This window comes from Cryptomeria japonica, chromosome 10, assembly GCF_030272615.1.
Source record: "Cryptomeria japonica chromosome 10, Sugi_1.0, whole genome shotgun sequence".
Classification (NCBI taxonomy): Eukaryota; Viridiplantae; Streptophyta; class Pinopsida; order Cupressales; family Cupressaceae; genus Cryptomeria; species Cryptomeria japonica.
The window spans coordinates 107706417-107726986 of NC_081414.1; positions in this window are offsets into that span (position 1 = coordinate 107706417).

The window sequence follows — 20570 nt, forward strand, 5'->3', positions numbered from 1 at the left end:
GATGATAACAGATTATCCTCAGTGCCGGTGAACAATATAATCCTATCGGTTAACCAAATATCAGTGATTGTGCATAAGTCACTAATCATGCTGGTGAAATAACCAAAGATCTCCAAGAGTTCTCAAGTGTTGACAAGTGTTGACATCAATGACAAAACCATATCAATATATCCAAAATACCAACAATTGTGACATCATCCATTAATGATCATTTGATCTGCCAGGCTGGGTAGGATCTGCGACTGAGTTTCAAATTTGAAATTAAAAAGGATCATTAAAGGTATTGGTCATAGCTCATGCGGGAAAGGTATGATGAGCAGAATGAAGACTTGTCGACTCAGAGTTGATAGTGACAAGTTGGGAGATTTAGATGTTGGCTCCTTCCAGAAGGATTATTTTCATTTTCTATTGAGTCAAAATTGATATGACAAAGCAAGGACAATATCTGAGAGATGTGAAAGGATTGAGATAAGCTTCAGGTTTAGATATGTTAGATCACGAGTTCTCTAATGAATTCAGAGATTGCCTATTGGTAGGGATCCTGAAGCGGAAAATGTACACTCATTGAAGAATGAAATCATAATGAAATCATTCGCACAAGATGACCCTTGGCAAGAAAATATAGTGGATGTGATAGGCATGATTTCTAGAGTCCATAGCTAGTAGGTTGAATTTAAAGCACCAGAGTGATGATTTTTCACATGAATAAGAAATACTAGATAAAGTGTTTAGAATATAAATGCAATAGGGTGGTGACTTAATTGGTAGGAGAAAAATGAAGTCTTTGTATTTTCTAAGTGCAGTTCTTTCTTCGGGAAGGAAAATGATGTTTGAGCAAGGTCATAAATGGAGTTGTTGTATGCTATGTGATACCAGATGGATGTTTTCTCTCTTGTGTGAGTATGTTTATTGTCAAAGGGGTTGTGAAAGTGGGGAGGATTGCTAGAGGGGGTGTGAAATATTTTTCTTATGAAGAAAGGCCACGCACGGCACAACCTCTACTTCTACTCTGACACTGGATTGCAAGGAGTTCTAAGAGAGAGCCCACAGAGGAATGAAAGAAGAACATGTTTGGGTAGGGAGTGGTAGCTAATCATCCATGTGGATGCATGGAATTTGTGACCCCTCCCCAACATATTATGTCTCTTGTAGCTCCTCCTTCCACTTTATTTGATCCTGGGCATGAAGGCTTGAGACCCTCTTCTATTTTGGAGGTGACTTTTCTTCTTGCTGGGACCTAGTTTCCTTTCCAAGAATGGAAATACACTGAAGGACAGAAGCACAACATCTCACACTCCATCCAAAGGTGTCAGGGTGGTAACAACATGGCTCAAATAGTTTTGCTTCTACCAATTTTTAGTTGAAGATATTGATTCACAGGTGCTAGTGCATGGATATAGAAATATCTCTACAACAGAATTGCATATGGCCATTTAGGCCTAATTGTTGAGAATGAATCTACTATTGACATGTGTCTTTTGGTTGGAAGCTTGTTGCTCCCTTTCTTCTATAAAAAGGGAAATCAAGGCCATAAGAGGGGTATGGATTTTTGGGGAGTCTCTTGTAGGTACAAATTTCTTGTTGCTCGGGTTTTTCCTTGTCTATTTCCAATGGTGAGTCTAGGTGAAGTAATCAAGATGTAAAGTCTTTTACAAAGCAAATAAAGAAATGTTTTAGTGTCAATATTTGCATAGGTTTTTGAAGGAGTTATATGTAAATCTCATCATGTGATAGAAGTAGTATTTTTATTCAAATAAAAATAGAATTCTAACTCTTTTCTCTCCATTGTATGATTGTATAAATTTTTGAATGAAATCAACTAAGGGTTTATTTTATTCAGTGCATTGTTGTGATGTATGTAGCTTTATGTTTATGCTTCAGCCCAAGGGGTCAATTAAACTGCTTAAATAGAGTTGCAGAATGATAGGGCTTGTGCAAGGATTTTAGATAAGTAGTTTGGGTTGGGATTGCAAATGAGATATACTGTAAGGCAGTATTATCTTAGATTTTATACTATTAGATGAAATTTTGTCACATTTTCAATTTATATTTCATATCTCTTAGGTGCCCAATGGAGTAAGGCACTAATCAATTCTTGTAACTAGCTTTATAAATCAGCCTTATGTTGGTTTCATTGATGAGTCTCTACAATATTTAAAATTTCAAAACATCATTGTTAAGTTTTCATGTATTTTCTGAGTTGTCCTGCCCATCTCATGCTCTAGTCTAAGGTAGAGGATCACTGGAGGATTTTACATCCTCGAGCATTCTCCCTTTTTGTCAAGCCCTTTTGTGAGATAATCTACTTTGTTTTTAAGTGAATTCTTGAGTGTGGTGCAGAGATAAGGAGGTTCATCAAAGGGATTACCCTCTCAGGTTTTGCAGAGCCTAAAGTGTAGAAGGATTTTGTATCGTTGTCACAGTTGGTCCATGCCTGAAGGATATTCATAGTTGGAAGTGGCTTTCCACAGGTATTAAGAGGAATCAACTTAGTCTATGCCCTGTGGTAGTGTAAACCCATTTTTGGGCACCAAGACATCGACCGGTGGGGGTGGGACAATGGTCCCCCTCCCCACTTTGGTGGGTAATAAAAAAAATTCAACAAACAATTTTTTTTTTTTAAAACCACCCCTTCATAAAATGAAATATTTAAAATTTGGTTTTTTGTCACAAACCCTATTTATCCATAGTTATTTAATTAGGAAAATAATGTTTACTTTTCAGAAATGAAATGAAATTGAAATGGAAATGGAAAATTTAAGAGGAATTCGATGTTAGGAAAATAATGTTTGAGTTCGATGTTAGGAAAATAATGTTTACTTTTCGCAAATGAAATGAAATTGAAATGGAAATGGAAAATTTAAGAGGAATTAGATGATAATGTGAAAGAAATTCAATGCAAGGAAATGACTTATATTATTTTTTGTAAGTGCAATTCAATGATTGATATTATTTTTATTCTTGGGGATTGTCAAAGCTAATGAGAAATTGTAAAGATGTAGAATTACTGTATCTGACATAATCTACTCTTTACTCTTAAATAAACTCATAAATCAATTGAGAAGTCTATTCATACATAATATAAAACAAGTTTAATAAATTGATAAAAGAATCATAGATATCAAAGAGTTAAATAAAATTTTCATATACAATGGAAGGTACAAATTTCTCATTACATATCATTATATCATACTTAGGCTTTCTAATGCCTTAAGTATTAAATAGACATAAAGAAAGTGAGATACATCCATCGATCTCCAATCTGAATCACTTCCTTTCAGTCCATCGAATGAAGACGAGAACAAGATGCAGGCGCTTTTTTCGTCCAACCTTGAAGCTTACACTTCCCCAGAATTCTTGGTCAATCAAGAATACCTGACCCTGCACGAATTACTTTAACAAAAGAATTTGAAAGACAAGAGGGAATCTGGTGCATGCCTAGATGATACAAGCATTTTCATTTTTCTAATTCTTTTAAGAAACAAGCATTATCAATCAAGGATATGGTAGAGAGCATAAATAAAAGAATTCCATATATTTCAATGGTTTATTCAATTTGATTACTCGGTTGAGTATAATGCCATGCATAGAAAAAATAAATAGTTTGGAAAAAGCAACTATTCTCTCTAAGATTCCATATTCAGCACCCGTTCCGAAAGGTAACTTTCCATACACAAGCCTATCTAGCTTTGTTCATATAAATATAAAATAAACATATACAGAAGACAATCTTTCACCTTTTCAATTATATTTTCCTATATCTCATAAGATAATAATATAATGTTTAAGGAATATAATCTTTAGTTGAATAGAAATGGAGAGAACCATTATTTCGTTAAAAAAATCCTATCTGACAGGAAGCAATCTTTCATAGATAAACAAATATACATCTGAAAGAAAACAATCTTTCATTTCTATCTTTCAAGCAATTTAAAGACCAGATTAAAATATTAAGAAGGTGTAACACATGTATGTATCTTACATATAAATTGAATAAAATGAGTACACATTATTTTATTCAATTATCAAAACATTTAAATAGTGTAATCATTAACATGCACTCCATTTCTTATGGTTTAGAAATCTAAGTTTATATCATCTAAGCTCTCTATCTTTCCATGTGTCTTGGTTCATTTACCTCTTTTCTTGAACAACATATTTAGTTTAATACTAATATGTGACTTTCCATGATTTAAGAACTCAACTCACTAATTTTACTAATTTTCCATAACAACAATCTAACATGATGAAAATTCATAAAGCACCTATCTATATGGCCTTTCAAATGAGACACCTAAAAAACTTCTTTACTTTTCATGCAAGGATCAAATTCGAAAGTGTAAGTCTTTTCTACACAAATTCAAAATAAACTTCAATTCTTAATAATTTGTTATCCTAGTATTTCATCTTCTTTTTTATTCAAATTTACAAGTTTTATACACACATTCACTCTATCCTCTTACTCTATTTCTAGAGGATTTGGTGGTCTAATTTATATGAATTCCACTTATGTTTTTCAACAATCATTTTGAATATCTTCCTTAAGACATTTATGTATAGAATATAATTTTCTAATGAACGTATTTTGATATTATTTGACCGAATTCTCATAATAAAAAATCTAAAAACTAAGACTCTAATTCTATCTAAGTCTATTCAAAATAGAATATTTTCTCTTTAAATTTCTACAAAAAACTTTGTTAAAACAGAGCCTACCTCTGACTAATTCTACTCGATGTATTATTTTCTTCTTTCTATCTCACCAAGATCTCAAGAAGGTTGTTGTTCCTTTGGCATGTCTGCCACTCTTCCTTGTTCTGGTATTCAACTCTTTCCTCTGAAATTCGACTCTAAATCTGAGATGATCATCATTGATCTTTTACGACTTGGTCATAAACACATCTAAATCTCCACTACTTCTCTCTTCTACATTCCATTCTCTAATCCTTCATTGCCTCTCTCCCTCTTCTCTTCCAACTCAATGGTCTATATATAGTGTTGTCATCTACCCTCTTTCCTATATAGGGGCTATCTTCTAAATGACACCACTCATGGTTTAGTTGCAACATAATAGTCCTAATCGAGTTTGAGCACTTATGTGTTTACCATGCAAAGTGATTTGTTATCTACTATGCGAGACCAAACTGCACATTTCTTTGCAAATGGTTTCTAATTTCTCATGATGCCAAGTTGACTTCCCTCTCTTAACTCACTGTTTTCTTTGCATCTCCATTAATATTGATCCTTTTATAAGTAATTTCCAAGTCTTGTGGCATTTACTTCATGCCAAGTTGACTATTATCGGCTAACACATAACATGCAAAGTTGAATAAAACTAACTTCTTGCTACATATGTCGTTCAAGGTATAGACATTGGTGGGTTTACGTGGGTTTGACTATGACTATCATAAACACCCTATCACCATATCAGCTACATGGCTTCCAAATATGTTGCCAATAACTTAGTCAACATTCTCTTTATTAAACTCAACATAATATATAGTCGATATACTTATTGATTTCTACATGAAAATGGTTAGTTACTTGTATAGTGATCTTCCAAGTCTTAATGACTGTTACGTGTATGAAACATGGTTATATAAAAGGGGGGTAGTCGATGTTGTGTCGACTCCCTCCATTACTTCACTTGCCACATTAACCTACCAACTATCGTAAAGTTTTCTTGGCTGTACGTGGTAGGTGATTAGGATAGCATTACCCATCATAGTTTACTCTTTAAATAAAAGGGAGAGTGGTCGGTGGTAATACCGAACCCTCCCTATGAATATGGAGAGTGGTCGATATTACTATTGACCTCCCTCATTAACCTTTACTTGCATTAATAAACCACCCCTATCGGTCGCTGGGTTTCAATTTAAGTTGCTTTCCAATGGTTATTTATATATATAAAACGTTAACATTAACATGTTCTTTAACAAACCACTCCCCATGATTATATATATATAAAAAAATATGGATTTTCATAAAATTATTTAATTCCACCAATATATTTGTATATTCAATAATTACATACATATTTATAAGTCCATGATCGAATTATTATAACTTAGAAACATATATAATACATATATATATTTGTTTAATCTCAAATGATTACATATAGGTATAAACAAGATTCCTGACTTAATTAAATTTCAGGATCAGATATATATATATATATATATATATATATATATATATATATATATATATATATATATATGATGGAATCAATATCTCATATACATATATATGTTATGCTATTAACAAATTACCAGTGTAAATTCATAAGTATGATTTTTCATACATTTATACATATCTGAACAAAAAGAACATATAAACATAGGGTCAATATTCATTTTTAAATCATTTACACATTTCATCTCTTTTAACAATAAAGCCTAATATTTCACAATCACTCATACAACTTAGATTTAATTCAATCACCACTCAAATCATGCAATCAATGCATATGTATAAATATTTAAAACAATCTACCACTCATTCCAAATTCATCATTTCAATTTGAACAAACACTCAAATAAGGTCATTCAAATCATCCATCTTTTCAAGATGCAAATTATAAATCCTAATGTGATGTGTGAGAGATTCCATCTATTCAAACAAATTACAAGAGATAAGACAACTCTACCTAAACCATGTTCTCTCCTTTATCTGCATTCACCAGTTCCTAGATTCACTTGCACTCAGTTGCTCATTAGCAATGATGATCCCAATTTTGCATTAAAAATTATTACTAATCATTTAATTGTATATAAATCATTTCAGTGCATTCAATCTCCTATCTTATTTCATTAAAAATTCTAATTTCATTTCATTTGCGAAAAATAAACATTATTTTCCTAATTAAATAATTATGGAAAAATAGGGTTCTGTAGCATCGTAAATTGTACGCACTTGCTAGGGTGGTACAATTTCACACCTAGTTTAGCACCTGCCTTGGTGCATTTTGTATTTTGCATTGCATTTCCCCTTTAGCACTTAATTAATCAAATTAATTAGGTCTAAGGTTCTATCTCATCATCTTCCACATCATAAAGTTGGGCCCTTTCATTAAAGTGTGCCCTTTTCATTTTATTCCTCCAATACATCATTTAATCAAAAACCCTAATTAGGTCCTATTTTGAACTTGGGGGCTTGATTTTGGGGGTCAAAATATCTCGAAATCACCTATAACTTCGGGATTCTCTCTAAAGTCATCATATCCGACGGCCCTGAAAATTTGGTGAAAAGTTGTCGGGATGATGGCACCCGGAGTGCACACGGTCCTGAACATTTTTCCTAAAATTTTAGGAGCACGATCCAATCATAAAATAAAGCTTAACCCCAAGAAATTGGTGGGAGATTCAATCTCTAGGTCGGCCAAAAGTTGAAATTAAGACCTAGGGTTTCATATATAAGAGCTCTCTTTCTTCATTTGAAAAGGGGATTTTTGGTTTCAAGGACCTTCTATGCAGTGAAAGAGCAAATCTTTGAAGACTTCAACAACATTCAACATCCATCCATCAAGCATCCATCAATTTCATTCATCCATTTAGGGCTTTGAAGACATTGAAGAGCAATAAGGGATCACCAACTGAAGATTGGCTTGTACCCCTCCCTTGGGGTTGGGTATGATTTCATGTTGTTTTCATGTCTTTGCATAAGCCTCATTATATCATTTGTATTCATGCTTTAGATCACTTTGCATCTTGATTTGGAGCATTTACATTATCATTTACAAGCAATTAGGGTTTACTTTCTAGGTTGCTCTAGTTTGCTTACTTGCATTTTAGGATCTTGCACACACACAAGGTCTGCACACACACTACTTTTACAATACAACTTGGCTATTCGTGGAGGTGGAAATCACCAAAGTGGGGGTTTGACTAAAGCAAAACCCTATATAGTCGCCCAACACACCTTTTCAGATACAAGTGCAGATTTCAGGATTCAAACGACGCCGCAAGTTGCAGATCTGGCAGAAGTAGACGGAAACCGAGCAACACACCAAATTTCAAAGTAAAAGACCAAGATAGGGGCGTGGGGCACCCTGGTCCTGCCAGGACAGGGGCGCTGAGCGCCCTGGTCCCTCTGTCAAATAGCAAGTGTTCAGCACTTTTTGACAACTTTTAGGTTGTAAAAAACAAGAGTTTCAGGAGCAGAATCAGGACAGTGGCGCCTGCGCCCCCATATTGAACATTTTCACTCAGATTTTAACACCGAGTATGCATTTGCATTCTTGCCTTGTCCTTGTGTTTACAGCTTTCCATTGTTTAATCTTAATTCTGCAAATCTTGCTATTAGTTCATACTTGCACTTTAGGGTTAGGGATTGAACTTGCATCATTCTATCTATCATTTGCAACAAAGGAATAGAAATCCTAATAGGTAGCCTGTGGCTCTCTCTTCCACAAAAAGAAGTAGCCAATTGTTTGATGCCTCTAGGCTCTTTCGTATTCCACAAGTGTGTGATTGAAAGTGAGATTAGGGCATATTAGCTTAGTGTCACTTTTTCCCCCACACATTTTGGTGAACTCGACGTGAATCTTATTATTGCTTTCTCTTGCATTACATTTGTTAGATCTAGATCTAGATTTAGTGTTTTTCATTTAAGTTTCATTTTCATTAAAAAAAAAAAAAGAAAAAAAAAAAGAGAAAAAAAAAGGGAAAAGAAAGAGTGTGTTTCTTTGTTTCTTTGCATTGTGTGTTTAAGTTTTATGCAATTTTTATTTCAAAATGTTAGATTTTTATTTGCATAGCCAAGATGAATTAGATGAAGCTTTAGATGAGTTTTTGAACCCTAAAGATACCAAACCTTCATTTTACCAAAAACTCATAAACATTGTTACTATGCCATTTCGTTGTGATGAGAAAGATAAGTCGAATGATTCCTCTCAAGGGTACATTCCTATTAGCTCTTCCACTAAATCTAGTAACATGGTTGTTTTCAATGATCCCCTCTATGAAGAGTTGTCTCCTTTTGAATCAAAAGATAAACCTTTTAATAGATATGATCATGCTTTGTTGGATGATGCCCTTGATGACTTTGTGTCTCCTAAAAAACACTCCCTTCATGAGGATCCTTTTGTGTAAGAAGATGACATTATCCCTACATTTCCTAGTGATGGCATTTCCTTTTCCAACAAAATTCCCACTAGAGATGATGAATTAATGATAAGCGCTTACCCTTCTCCTAAAGTTGGTCCTACCCATAAGCATCCCTTAGAGAAAGAAGATGAAATAATAAGAAATTTCCTTAGTTCTCTCTCCCCTAAAGATCATATTGAACATATTTTGAGGAAAGAGGATGAGTATAACACATCTATTGATGCTCTCACTCCTAAGGATGAGGAATTAATAAACAATGTTATCTCCTCTCCTGAAATTGACAATACTTCAAACATTCCTTTCAACCACTTCACTATTTGGGATGAACCATTAGAAGAAGGTGTAGATTATTCTCTATCCCATGAGAGAACCCTAGCCAAAGGGGATGAAATCAAGATTGAAAACTCCCTTGATAGTTTCTCACCTTCCTTGAATCTCAATTATTCTCCCTCTAAAAATAAGGCATCTCCCTCTCCTCAACTTGGTTCTACTCATAAGGAAACCCTAGTTCAAAGCAAGATGGTTAACATCTCTTTCAAAGATCTCCCTCTCAAAAGTGAGACTTTAGAGAGTAATGTTGATCCTTCTCCTAGAGAGTTTATTCCCCATGTAGATCCTTTGATGATAGAGGATGATATGACCTTTCCTAGTATTACTTTTCCTACTAGAACATCAATGCCTACCCCTTGTCTCTCTCCTAAAATTGTTTTAATCCGTGATAAGATTTTAGTGCAAGAGAAGACTATCAATAATTCTTCCAACACTTTTGTTCATTCCTCTAAGCCATCCTCAATCAATTTGATACATGTGAATGAAACACCTAACAAACCTCTCTTCACTATCCAAGGTGCTTGTCCTTCTCAAAATTCTCAACCTTTAAATAAGCCTATCTTAGTGGTTCAAGGTGGTTATGCTAATGATTCTTTTTGCACTCCTAAGAAACCTATTATTATTGTGCAAGGAGGTTATTCTACTAAGAGCCCTTATGAGTATGCTAGGCAACTAACTAGAGAGAGTTATAATGCGGTTGCTCATACCTATAACACAAGAAACAATAGGCAACCTAATCCTCCTCTAGTTATCACAACTTTACTTCCTCCTTCCCAACCTATTCTTCCTCAAGCTCCATGTATTTCACAAGTTCTTGGTAAGGAATATGATCTCATAGAACAACTTAAAGCTACCCCTGCTAAGATATCCCTTTGGGATTTGATCCAAACTTCTTCCGCTCATCATGGAATGTTACAAGATGCCTTGAAAGATTTGAATGTTCCTCCACCTAATACATCTTGTAATATAGTGTCTTTGGTTAACTCTGTGATGAATCCTAAAGCTCAAATTGTGTTTACTCAAGATGAATTGCCTACTAGTGAAATTCAACATCAATATGATCCCTTGATGATTGTGGTTATCATAAATGACACTGCTATAAGATGAACACTGGTAGATAATGGCTCTGGCCTTAATGTGTGTAGCATTAATCTATTGCATAAGATGAATGTGGATACATCCTTTATTGAGCCTGACTCTCATCCCATTCAAGGCTTTGATAATGTGGCTAAGTCTTCATTAGGTATTATCACCTTACCCATCACAATGGGACCGGTTACTTTGCCTACTCCTATCCATGTTATGTCAGGAAATCTAACATACAACTTGTTATTAGGGAGACCTTGGATTCACAGTATGCAAGCTGTCCCCTCTACATTGCATAGACAAGTTAAATTTATTTATAACAATAAGACATATACCTTGATAGGTGATACTAATTTTCAAGCTTGTTTGCAAACATCTACTTCCAAAGGGAGTTCTTCTAAACCTTCCTCTTCTAGTGATGACTCTTTAAACAAGATACCTATGGATAAATTATCACCCTCTGATAATCAAAATTCTTTGGATGAGTCTGAAGTTCTTGAAGAAGATTCTTCTCAACTTGAATCTACACATGAAAAGGCTTTTGATCCTGAGAAGGTTCTCGCAGAAGATGATTGGGGATCTTTAGAATTTAACCCTACTTTTGTAGGAGAATATAGAGTGCCTAAGATTGAGAAGGGAAAATCTAAGGAAGAAACTAAAGAGAAGCCCACTTTGTCTAAGCAATTCAGTAACAACTTTGTGGCTACCTCCGATTCAAATAACTCTTTAACATCTTCCTCTAATACAAATAGCACTGAGACCTATGGGGCATCTTCATCCCTCTCTGATTTAGCATCCCTTTATGGTTGTGGTTTTCACATTTTGGCTAAGAGTGGCTATAGTGGAAATGGTTGTGGCACAAATGAACAAGGAATTAAAGTTCCTTTAGAACATAACATGCATGAATATTCATTTGGACTTGGATATAATCTTTCGAAGCCCACCAAAGCATCTAAAAGACCATCTCTCAATGTGAATGCTATATTTAGTAATGATGATGATCTCACTTCAACTAAATCATCTTCTACTTCTATCAACTCTCATTCCCCTCATAAGGAAATCTTGGCGATGAACAAATCTCTTTATGAATCCCCTCAAATTTCTAAATCCACTTATGAATCTTTATCTCCTATTCATCATAAAGTCCTTTCCTCTAGGGATAAGGCTCTAATAAATTACACTCATCCCTCTTCTAAGATTTCTTGTGACTTTTCCTCTTCAATTTTTATCATTTTATACATGTTTTTGATCTCACTTATAGTTGAGCATTTAGCATGTCATATTCAAATACCTCATCCAATCTATCATGTCTTTAAATAACATTAATGGCTATTATGTTGCTCATCATTATGTGACATTGGTAGCTCATTTACTGGGGGCTCATTGTCATTCATGATGGTACAATTTCAAGTGCAATCATATTTTTGAATCAACATAATAGCCTAATTTTCTATGTTATCTCTTGTTCCTATGGGGACAAGAGTGATTTCATACATCTCTCCTTTTTATGGTTAAAATTTCCCTTTGGGGTAATAGTGTGGAAATATTGATCATCTTTTCTTTAGAATCCTCTTTTCCTAGATATGGGAGAAGATGTGTATTCTCTTTCTTATCCTACCCACTTCTTGTGAGGAGAATTTTACATACACTAATGTCTTGCTTGCATGAACTCATGTGAGTATGTAGTACATTCTTCTTATGTATAAATCTCTCCCTAGAAGATTGTGTAAGTCCTTCTCATTGTCCTTATCTTTGGGAGGCAATGATCTTTCCTTATTCTTATCTAAGGATCCACTTTTTCCTATTTCGTGGATGGTGTGAACTTTATTACTTGATGTTATTCCTTGTATGCAGTTGTTGTTGTTTGTTCAAGGATTCTCTCTTGCAAGAGGTGTAAGTCCTTGACTACAACCTCTTTTGCACTTGGTAAAATACATCCATAATGAATTTACTCTCCCAATTGGGTTAAAAGGAGCGTCATCCTTCATTAAGAATCACTTTCACCTCGCAAAAGAAGGAAGTATTGCATTCTTATTCTCTTCTTTGTCTTATTCTAGAAGATGTTATATTTGTCTAAGACAATTCCTCTCGGGGATAGGTGTCTTTTGTACAAAGATCTCTTCTCCTCTAAGGATCTCCTTTACACATACTACAAGATATCCCTTTTCAACTATCTTATCCTTGCTTAAAAAGTGTAAAACTCTCTTGCTTGGATCTATGACATTGTTGCATTTTTTGGGGTATCTTCTTTTGTGATGAAGGTAGGTATCCTTGTTCTACTTTTCTTATGACATAAACATTACACTTTTTGAGCAATGGGTCATCCTTGGAACCAGAGCATAGACTCTTAGAGCAAGATGTCTCCATTTTTCTTTTATGCAAGGTGATTATTCTCAGAACCAGAGCACAGACTCTTAGAGTGAGATGTCATGTTTTTGTACTATACATATACAGGTTGTAGCATACTTGGGCATAGACTCCTATGGGGTGCTTCTAACCTCCCTTACACACACATGCACAAGGTTGAGTGGAACTAGCGGCATAAGGCTAGACTTTCTCACTCTCCTCCCTTACATGGATCACCTAGACAGACCCTAGACAGACCCTAGGGGCTAGTTTTCCATGTCCTTTTTCCCATGGATCACCTAGACAAGATCTAGGGGCAAGGAGTCCATGTTTTCTCTCTCACTATTCTTTTCATGGATCACCAATGTGTGTATTCATGCTTTTTTCCTTTGTTTTCTTCTCTTTGCATTTTGTTTCCATTTACATCCTTCATCTTGTGTTAGAGAACTCAAATCCTCTTGACTAAGGCAAAACCCTATATAGATGCCCAACACACCTTTTCAGATACACGTGTAGATTTCGGGATTCGAACGACGTCGCAAGTTGCAGATCCGACAGAAGCAGACGGAAACTGAGCAACACACCAAATTTTAGAGTAAAAGACCAGGACGGGGGCATGGGGCGCCCTGGTCATGCCAGGACAGGGGTGCTGGGCGCCCTGGTCCCTGGGATAGGGGCGCTAGGCGCCCTGGTCCCTTTGTCAGAAGCAAGTTTTTAGCACTTTTTGACAACTTTCAGGTTGCCAAAAACAATAGTTTCAGGAGCAGAATCAGGACAGTGGCGCCTGCGCCCCCGTCTCGAACATTTTCACTCAGAATTTAACACTGGGTATGCATTTGCATTCTTGCCTTGTCCTTGTGTTTACAGCTTTCCATTGTTTAATCTCAATTCTACAAATCTTGCTATTAGTTCATACTTGCACTTTAGGGTTAGGGATTGAACTTGCATCATTCTATCTATCATTTGCAACAAAGGAATAGAAATCCTAATAGGTAGCCCGTGGCTCTCTCTTCCACAAAAAGAAGTAGCCAATTGTGCGATACCTTTAGGCTCTTTCATACTCCACAAGTGTGTGATTGAAAGTGAGATTAGGGCATATTAGCTTAGTGTCACTTTTTCCCCCACACAGGTTCATGACAGCAATTGAGTGCAAGTGAATGTAGGCACAGGTGAACATAGAATGTGAGAATAGGTTTCAGGTAGAGTTGTCTTAGCTCATGTACTTTGCTAGAATAGATGAAATCTCACACACCACTTTAGAATACTTATGCGTGCATTTGATATATAATTGGACTTTGTTATAGAATTAGACTTGAATTACATTAGTGATTGTTAAATATTATGCTTTATTGTTAAAAGAGATATATTTTGTTTAATGATTTTTAAAAAAATTAAATGACCATATGATTTCACGTTGTTTTGTGCAGATATGTGTGATTTAGTGAACTATATATTTATTTTCTTACTTATAGATGTACTTATAATTATACATATTATACATATATATGAGTTTGGATAATGATTTGGTCATATACATGTATATACATATGTAATTATAATATATATATATATATATATATATATATTTGATAATAACTAGTGATTTAATTAAATGGCATATTAACCAAATGGTGGCGGATTATAAGTATTATGTTATAGGTAAGGTGGCGGTTTATTTAATGCAAAGTAAATGTTAAATAAGGGAGGTCAATAGTAATACCAACCACTCCCCATATTTATAGGGATGGGTTGGTATTACCACCGATCACTCCTCCTCCCCTTTTTACTTTTCATATTGACCATGTTGCAGATTTTGTTTTCCTTTGACCACGTCGACCAAGCCATGGACAATGCAGTACATGGTAGGTATAATGAATTTTTGGTCTTCAAAAAAAATACATGCACTTTGGGAATTAATTTAATAAACTTTGCATGTCAAACACATAGGTGTTCGAATAAGATTAGGACTTTGTGGAAGAAATATGTAAGACACCAAACTAGTAGTGGTGTCAAGATAAATAAGTCACCACTAAGAGAGATGGGCCCAAAAATAGGAAAGAAGGTAGATGAAAAAACTATATATAGACCATCAAATTGGAAAAGAAAGACACATACAAAAAATGATTACAGAATGGAATGTAGAAGAGAAAAGCATTGGAGATTTAGGAGTATTACGACTAGTCATAAAAGATTGGTGATGATCATCTTAGATTTAGCGTTGAATTTTAGGGGTAGGCTCTTAACTGAGCATTAGTTTGTTTTATTATTAGAGAATAGAAGGGAGAGAAGACGGTATTGTGAAAAAGAGAAAAATTTGCAAAATATAGAAAAGATAAGAATTAAGAATAGAAAATGGAAATATAGAGTGTCGAGAAGAGAGAGCTCATGAGATAGAATAGCATAGAGGGGAAAGCATTGGAATTTGGACGTATTGCAGACAATTTTGGGAGAAGTTATCAGTGATCATAACAGACTTGTATTTCAGAGGTAGGCTCTATTCTAGCAAGTTTTGCTGTAGAGATCTAAAAGATAAAAGAATGTTCTATTTTGTTCATATTTATACAATAATCAAATAAAGGAATTAGAATCATGATATTTGATTTCTTGATATGAAACCATTTTAAATTGTTTTAAAATATGTTCATGTAAATAAAGATGCAATAATGAAATATTTTTCTTAAAGTTTGTTGATAAACATAGTGTAACTCATAGAAATTAGATCACAAAATCCTCTAGAAATAGAGCAAGGGGATAGAGAGAGTTTGTGTGTTATAAACTTTGAATTTGAACCACAAAGAAGATGAGATACTTGGATAATGAATTATTAAATATTGAAGCTTACTTTTATTTTGTGAAGAAAAGAGATGAACTCCCGAATTTGATCCTTGCATTAGAAGTTAAGATGATTATTGGGTATCTCATTTGAAAAGCCATATAGGTATGTGCATTATGAATTTTCATCATGTTAAATGTTGTTCTGGAAAATTAGTAAAATCACTTAGTTGAATTCATAAATCATGAAAAACCACATATTAGTATCAAACTAAATATGTTATTCGAGAAAAGAGGTAGACAAAAAAAAACACATGGAAAGAGAGAGAACTTAGACGGTATAAATGTGAAAATTCAAAACCATAAGAAATAGAATGCAAGTTAATGATTATGTTATTTAAATGTTATGATAAATGAATAAAAGAATGTCTACTCATTTTTTATTCAATTTTTATGTAAAGATACATACATGTGTTACACATTCGTATATTTAATTTTTGATTTACTTGAAAAGATAGAAGTGAAAGATTGTTCTCTTTTCAGATATATATTTGTTTGTCCATGAAAGATTGTTTTCTTGCCAGATAAAATTGATTGTAAATGAAAGATTGTTTCTTATATATCTAATTAATGAAAGATTGTTTTCTTTAAATATTATAATTTTATCATGTGAGGAATATGAAGCTAGAATTGAGAAAAGAAAAGATTGTCTTCCATGTACTTAGTTCTAATCTCATATGAATATTAGAAAACCTAGATATGCTTGTTTGTTGGAAAGATTACTTTCCGGGACGGGTGCCGAATGTGGAATCACAGAGAGAATAGTTTTCTTTTCCAAACTATTTTTTATTCCTATGCATGGAATTTTACTCGAGTAACTTACTAACCATTGAAATAGGGATTTATTTATGCTCTCTACCATATCCTTGATTAATCTTGCTTGTTTCTTAATGGAATTAAAAAATTAGAAAATCCATGTATTATTTTAGGCACGCACCAGATTCCATCTTGTCTATCAAATTATTTTTGCTAAGAAATTCATGCTGGGTCGGGTATTCTTGATTGACCAAGAATTCTGGGGAAGTGTAAGCTTCAAGGTTGGGTGGAAAAAGCACCTGAATCTTGTTCTCATATTCAATTCTAAAGATTGCATTGAAGATAAATTGGATTGAAGATGAAAGGATGCATCTCATCCTTTACTTTATATTATCTTATCATTTGAACTTAGGGCATTTGAAAGGTCTAAGTATTGTATGTAGATATGATTGAGATACTACTTACATATTCTTATTGAATAAAGAATCTTTATCTCTTTTTAGAAATCTCATGTTTATAATGACATCATTGGAAATGATCATTTTGAGCTAAGAACGAAATAGTGGAAGTAAATAGACTTATTAAGGTAATTATGAGTTTATTTAAGAATAAAGGGTATTTCATTTTATTATGGAATATAGAACGTTTTACATCTTTACATTTTGGTATCAAAGAATGGTTTATAACTCTAGGGCCTATGAGTCCATTTCATGAATGAAACCATGTTCCTATCTAGCGCATATTACAAGGTGAATTAATGACAACAACCTAGAAGAAGGAGGGTGGTTGAGTAAGGAAGAAATATTTCCCTCCTACTATGGAATGAATTAATGATACTCAAGATGAGAATGATAAAGTCGAGGAAAGTAGTTTTCTACTTCTAGGATGAAAGAAGAAAGGAATCAACTTATATATAAAAAAAGAAGATAATCAAGCTGAGTAGGGTAAGGAAATCTCACCTACCCCATTCCCTTGGGAGAAAAGAATAGTTGGACTACCCTATTAAGGAAATAGACAAAGAATATCTATATGAGTGTCTCCCTATTAAGTCAACTATATTTCATTCATATGCGTCGCAAGGATATACCCCATTGACTCCATAAGAAGAGATATAAATTTGGGTGATATCTTTTATGAACAATGGATAAATAAAGTCGCTTTTGTGAAATCAACATGGTGTCACGATAGGTGGAGAAAGAGTATCTCCTAGAGTTAGCATACTTAATGGACACATACGTTGGATAATAGTTTATTGAGTAAGGGTTGAGTACTTATATAGTAAAGTTGTAGTTGAGACTTTATTGATATAAAAATGATGGTTGTCATTAGAACCTAGATGCTTGGGATGCTTGATTTATTAGACTAGTAATTATTCTAACTTGTCTCTTGTGAAAGATATTATTCTATGTCTATAGTGTACAAGGTAGGTACTATATGGATAGGAATTATGGATGATATGATGAAATCTTCATAGGATTTTTGTATTCTAGTTTTGTGTCCTCATCTTCAAACATGAAATTGTTGGTACTATGTTTGATACTCTCTCTAGCACACTTTGAAAACATTACCCCAAGGTGTTGTAACACTCCCTCATATGTGACTACTCTGAGTCACTCAGTTCATTTGATATGTATTAGTTTGATGCTTTTTTTTTAATGAGTTCTTTGATTATTAATTTTTGGATTGGCTTCGACTTCTTAAACTTGATTATATTTTACATTTTCTTAATGGATGAGTCACCAATTTTCTATTTTGTGGCCCTTGGTTGCACTTGAATTAATATTTCATTATGCGCATTTCATGATTTACTATTGAAATTTATCACTTTTCTCTTAAAATTTATGGTGGCTGATCTAATGTTTAAATTTTTTATTCTTTCGGTTGCATATTGCATTCACTCCCTATCATGTTCATAGCGGACCCTTGATAGTATGTCCTATGGAGTAATAAGAGGAGAACATACCAAACATAGGTGTTTGTGTCAGTTAGGGCAATAATACTATGTATATGTGTGATTTTAAGTTAGAGTAATTTCAATGTGTGGAATAAGTGCATAGGCCTTGGAAAGGTATATATATATATATATATATATATATATATATATATATATATATATATATATATATATATATATATATATATATATATATATATATATATATATATATATAAAGTGGATAGACAAATTCAAATTAGTTCATCAATTTTATGTGATCTTGCTTCCTTGGTTTAACCTTTGAGATCATGTGACCATGTAAGATGTCTTCTATTAAAAGTTGGTTTTGGAGTATTGAACATCCAAGAATATGTGGTCTTTGGTATAAAGACACATTTGAGATAATTAAGTATAAGGTTGCGCTAGTTGTTGTATAACATATGTTATGACATTAAGAAGTTTTTGTCATCATGGTTACCTTGCTATTTGTCAATTAAAAGTATACCTAGTAGTTTGGAAATCTTAATGGATTGATAGTTTGTATGAAGCAAATTTAGTTGGTTGGAATATTTGGAAATAAAAAGGAAGTCAAATGATGGGTTCTCATAGATCAAGGAAATTTTTATCTACCGAGCTTACTATAAGGTCAAATTTGAAATAGAAATAGTTGTGGAATCAATTGAAAGTGAAACATTATCTAAGGGTTAAGAAAGTTTTGGAAGTAGATATTATGGATCATAGATTTGATAGATTTAAGATAAGGACTTGAGGGTAATTAAGAACGTCAATGAAAGATGTACTCACTTAGAGGTGGAAACTTGAGGAAGTTAATATTGCACCTTATCTAGAAAATTTGGAAATATCTAGTTAATCTAGAGATTGTTGATAAAGATGTGACAAAAATAAGAACTTTGGAAAAGGTAGTTGAGTATGTGACACAATGTTTAGCGAGTGAAAGTTGAGCATGATCATCTAATAGGACTTTTGTATCAAAACCATAAACCTAAGTATAGGTGGCAAGAAATCAATATGAAATTTATTCAAGAATTGCTTTTGAGTAAGAACAAGCATGATATCATAGTTGGTTATTGTCAACAGATTGATAGAGAATTCACATTTCATACTTGGACATATTTAAAGATGAATCATTGAATCTTGTGAAGAAATTTATTCATTCAACTTATCGATTGCATGGAGTTCCCAAAAAAAATAAAAAAATAGATCATAATATCAAATAGGAATGTTTGGATGACATTTTGGTCTTGGACAATATTGAATACATCTTTGGGAGCTAGATTGAATTTTTGTCGGCATGAAATCTTTAGATAGATGACCGAGTAGAAAAGAGTTAATCAGGTAGTGGAGGATTATTTTGGGCATATTGCATGGATTAGAAATACAAGTGGGAGAAGTATTTGCTTTTGGATTGAGTTTATACACAACAAAATATTTTCATGCATGTAGTGTCCACCCTTGATTTGACCTATTTTGACTAGAGTTGACTTTCATATTATTCTTGATCGACTTATCTAGACTATATCTGATGATTTGGATGACGATTACTCATGTGCTTCAATTACTTATTATTGATGTTAGACGCTATTAGACATATGCTATTTTGATGATCTATATGGATGTTGGTACTAATGCACTGCAAAATAGGATAGATGTTAGGAAACACAACACAAGAAGCAATTAAAATGTTAATGTTAGTGTCAGAAACAAAAGACTATCCTAAGCAAGCATATCAAGAGAGATATTAAACATGTAATGGAAAGCATGCAAATAGAAAACAGACACACTACACTCCTCCATATGCTAACCAAGATGTTCATAGTTGCTCCTCCCTTATTCTTCTCCTCTCCAAGTTCCACATGAGTGTAGCTCTTAGCTTTGCACCACTATGGAAGTCTTATGGAGATTCAAGATTGAAAAATGATTATGAGATTATGCAAATAGAAGCTTACTAGGAGAGAAATGAGTTAATTTTAACCAAAAAGAAGAACAAAGTAACTATGTTCCTAAATGTTCACTCTTAAATTCACTATAACTTAGATGCATACAAGATTTTTGGATGTGGATTATGAAGGAATGGGCTCTATTTATAAGAAAAATAGAGAAATGGATGGTTGATATTGAGTAATCTCAACAAGGGTCAAGATTGATGGGTTTAT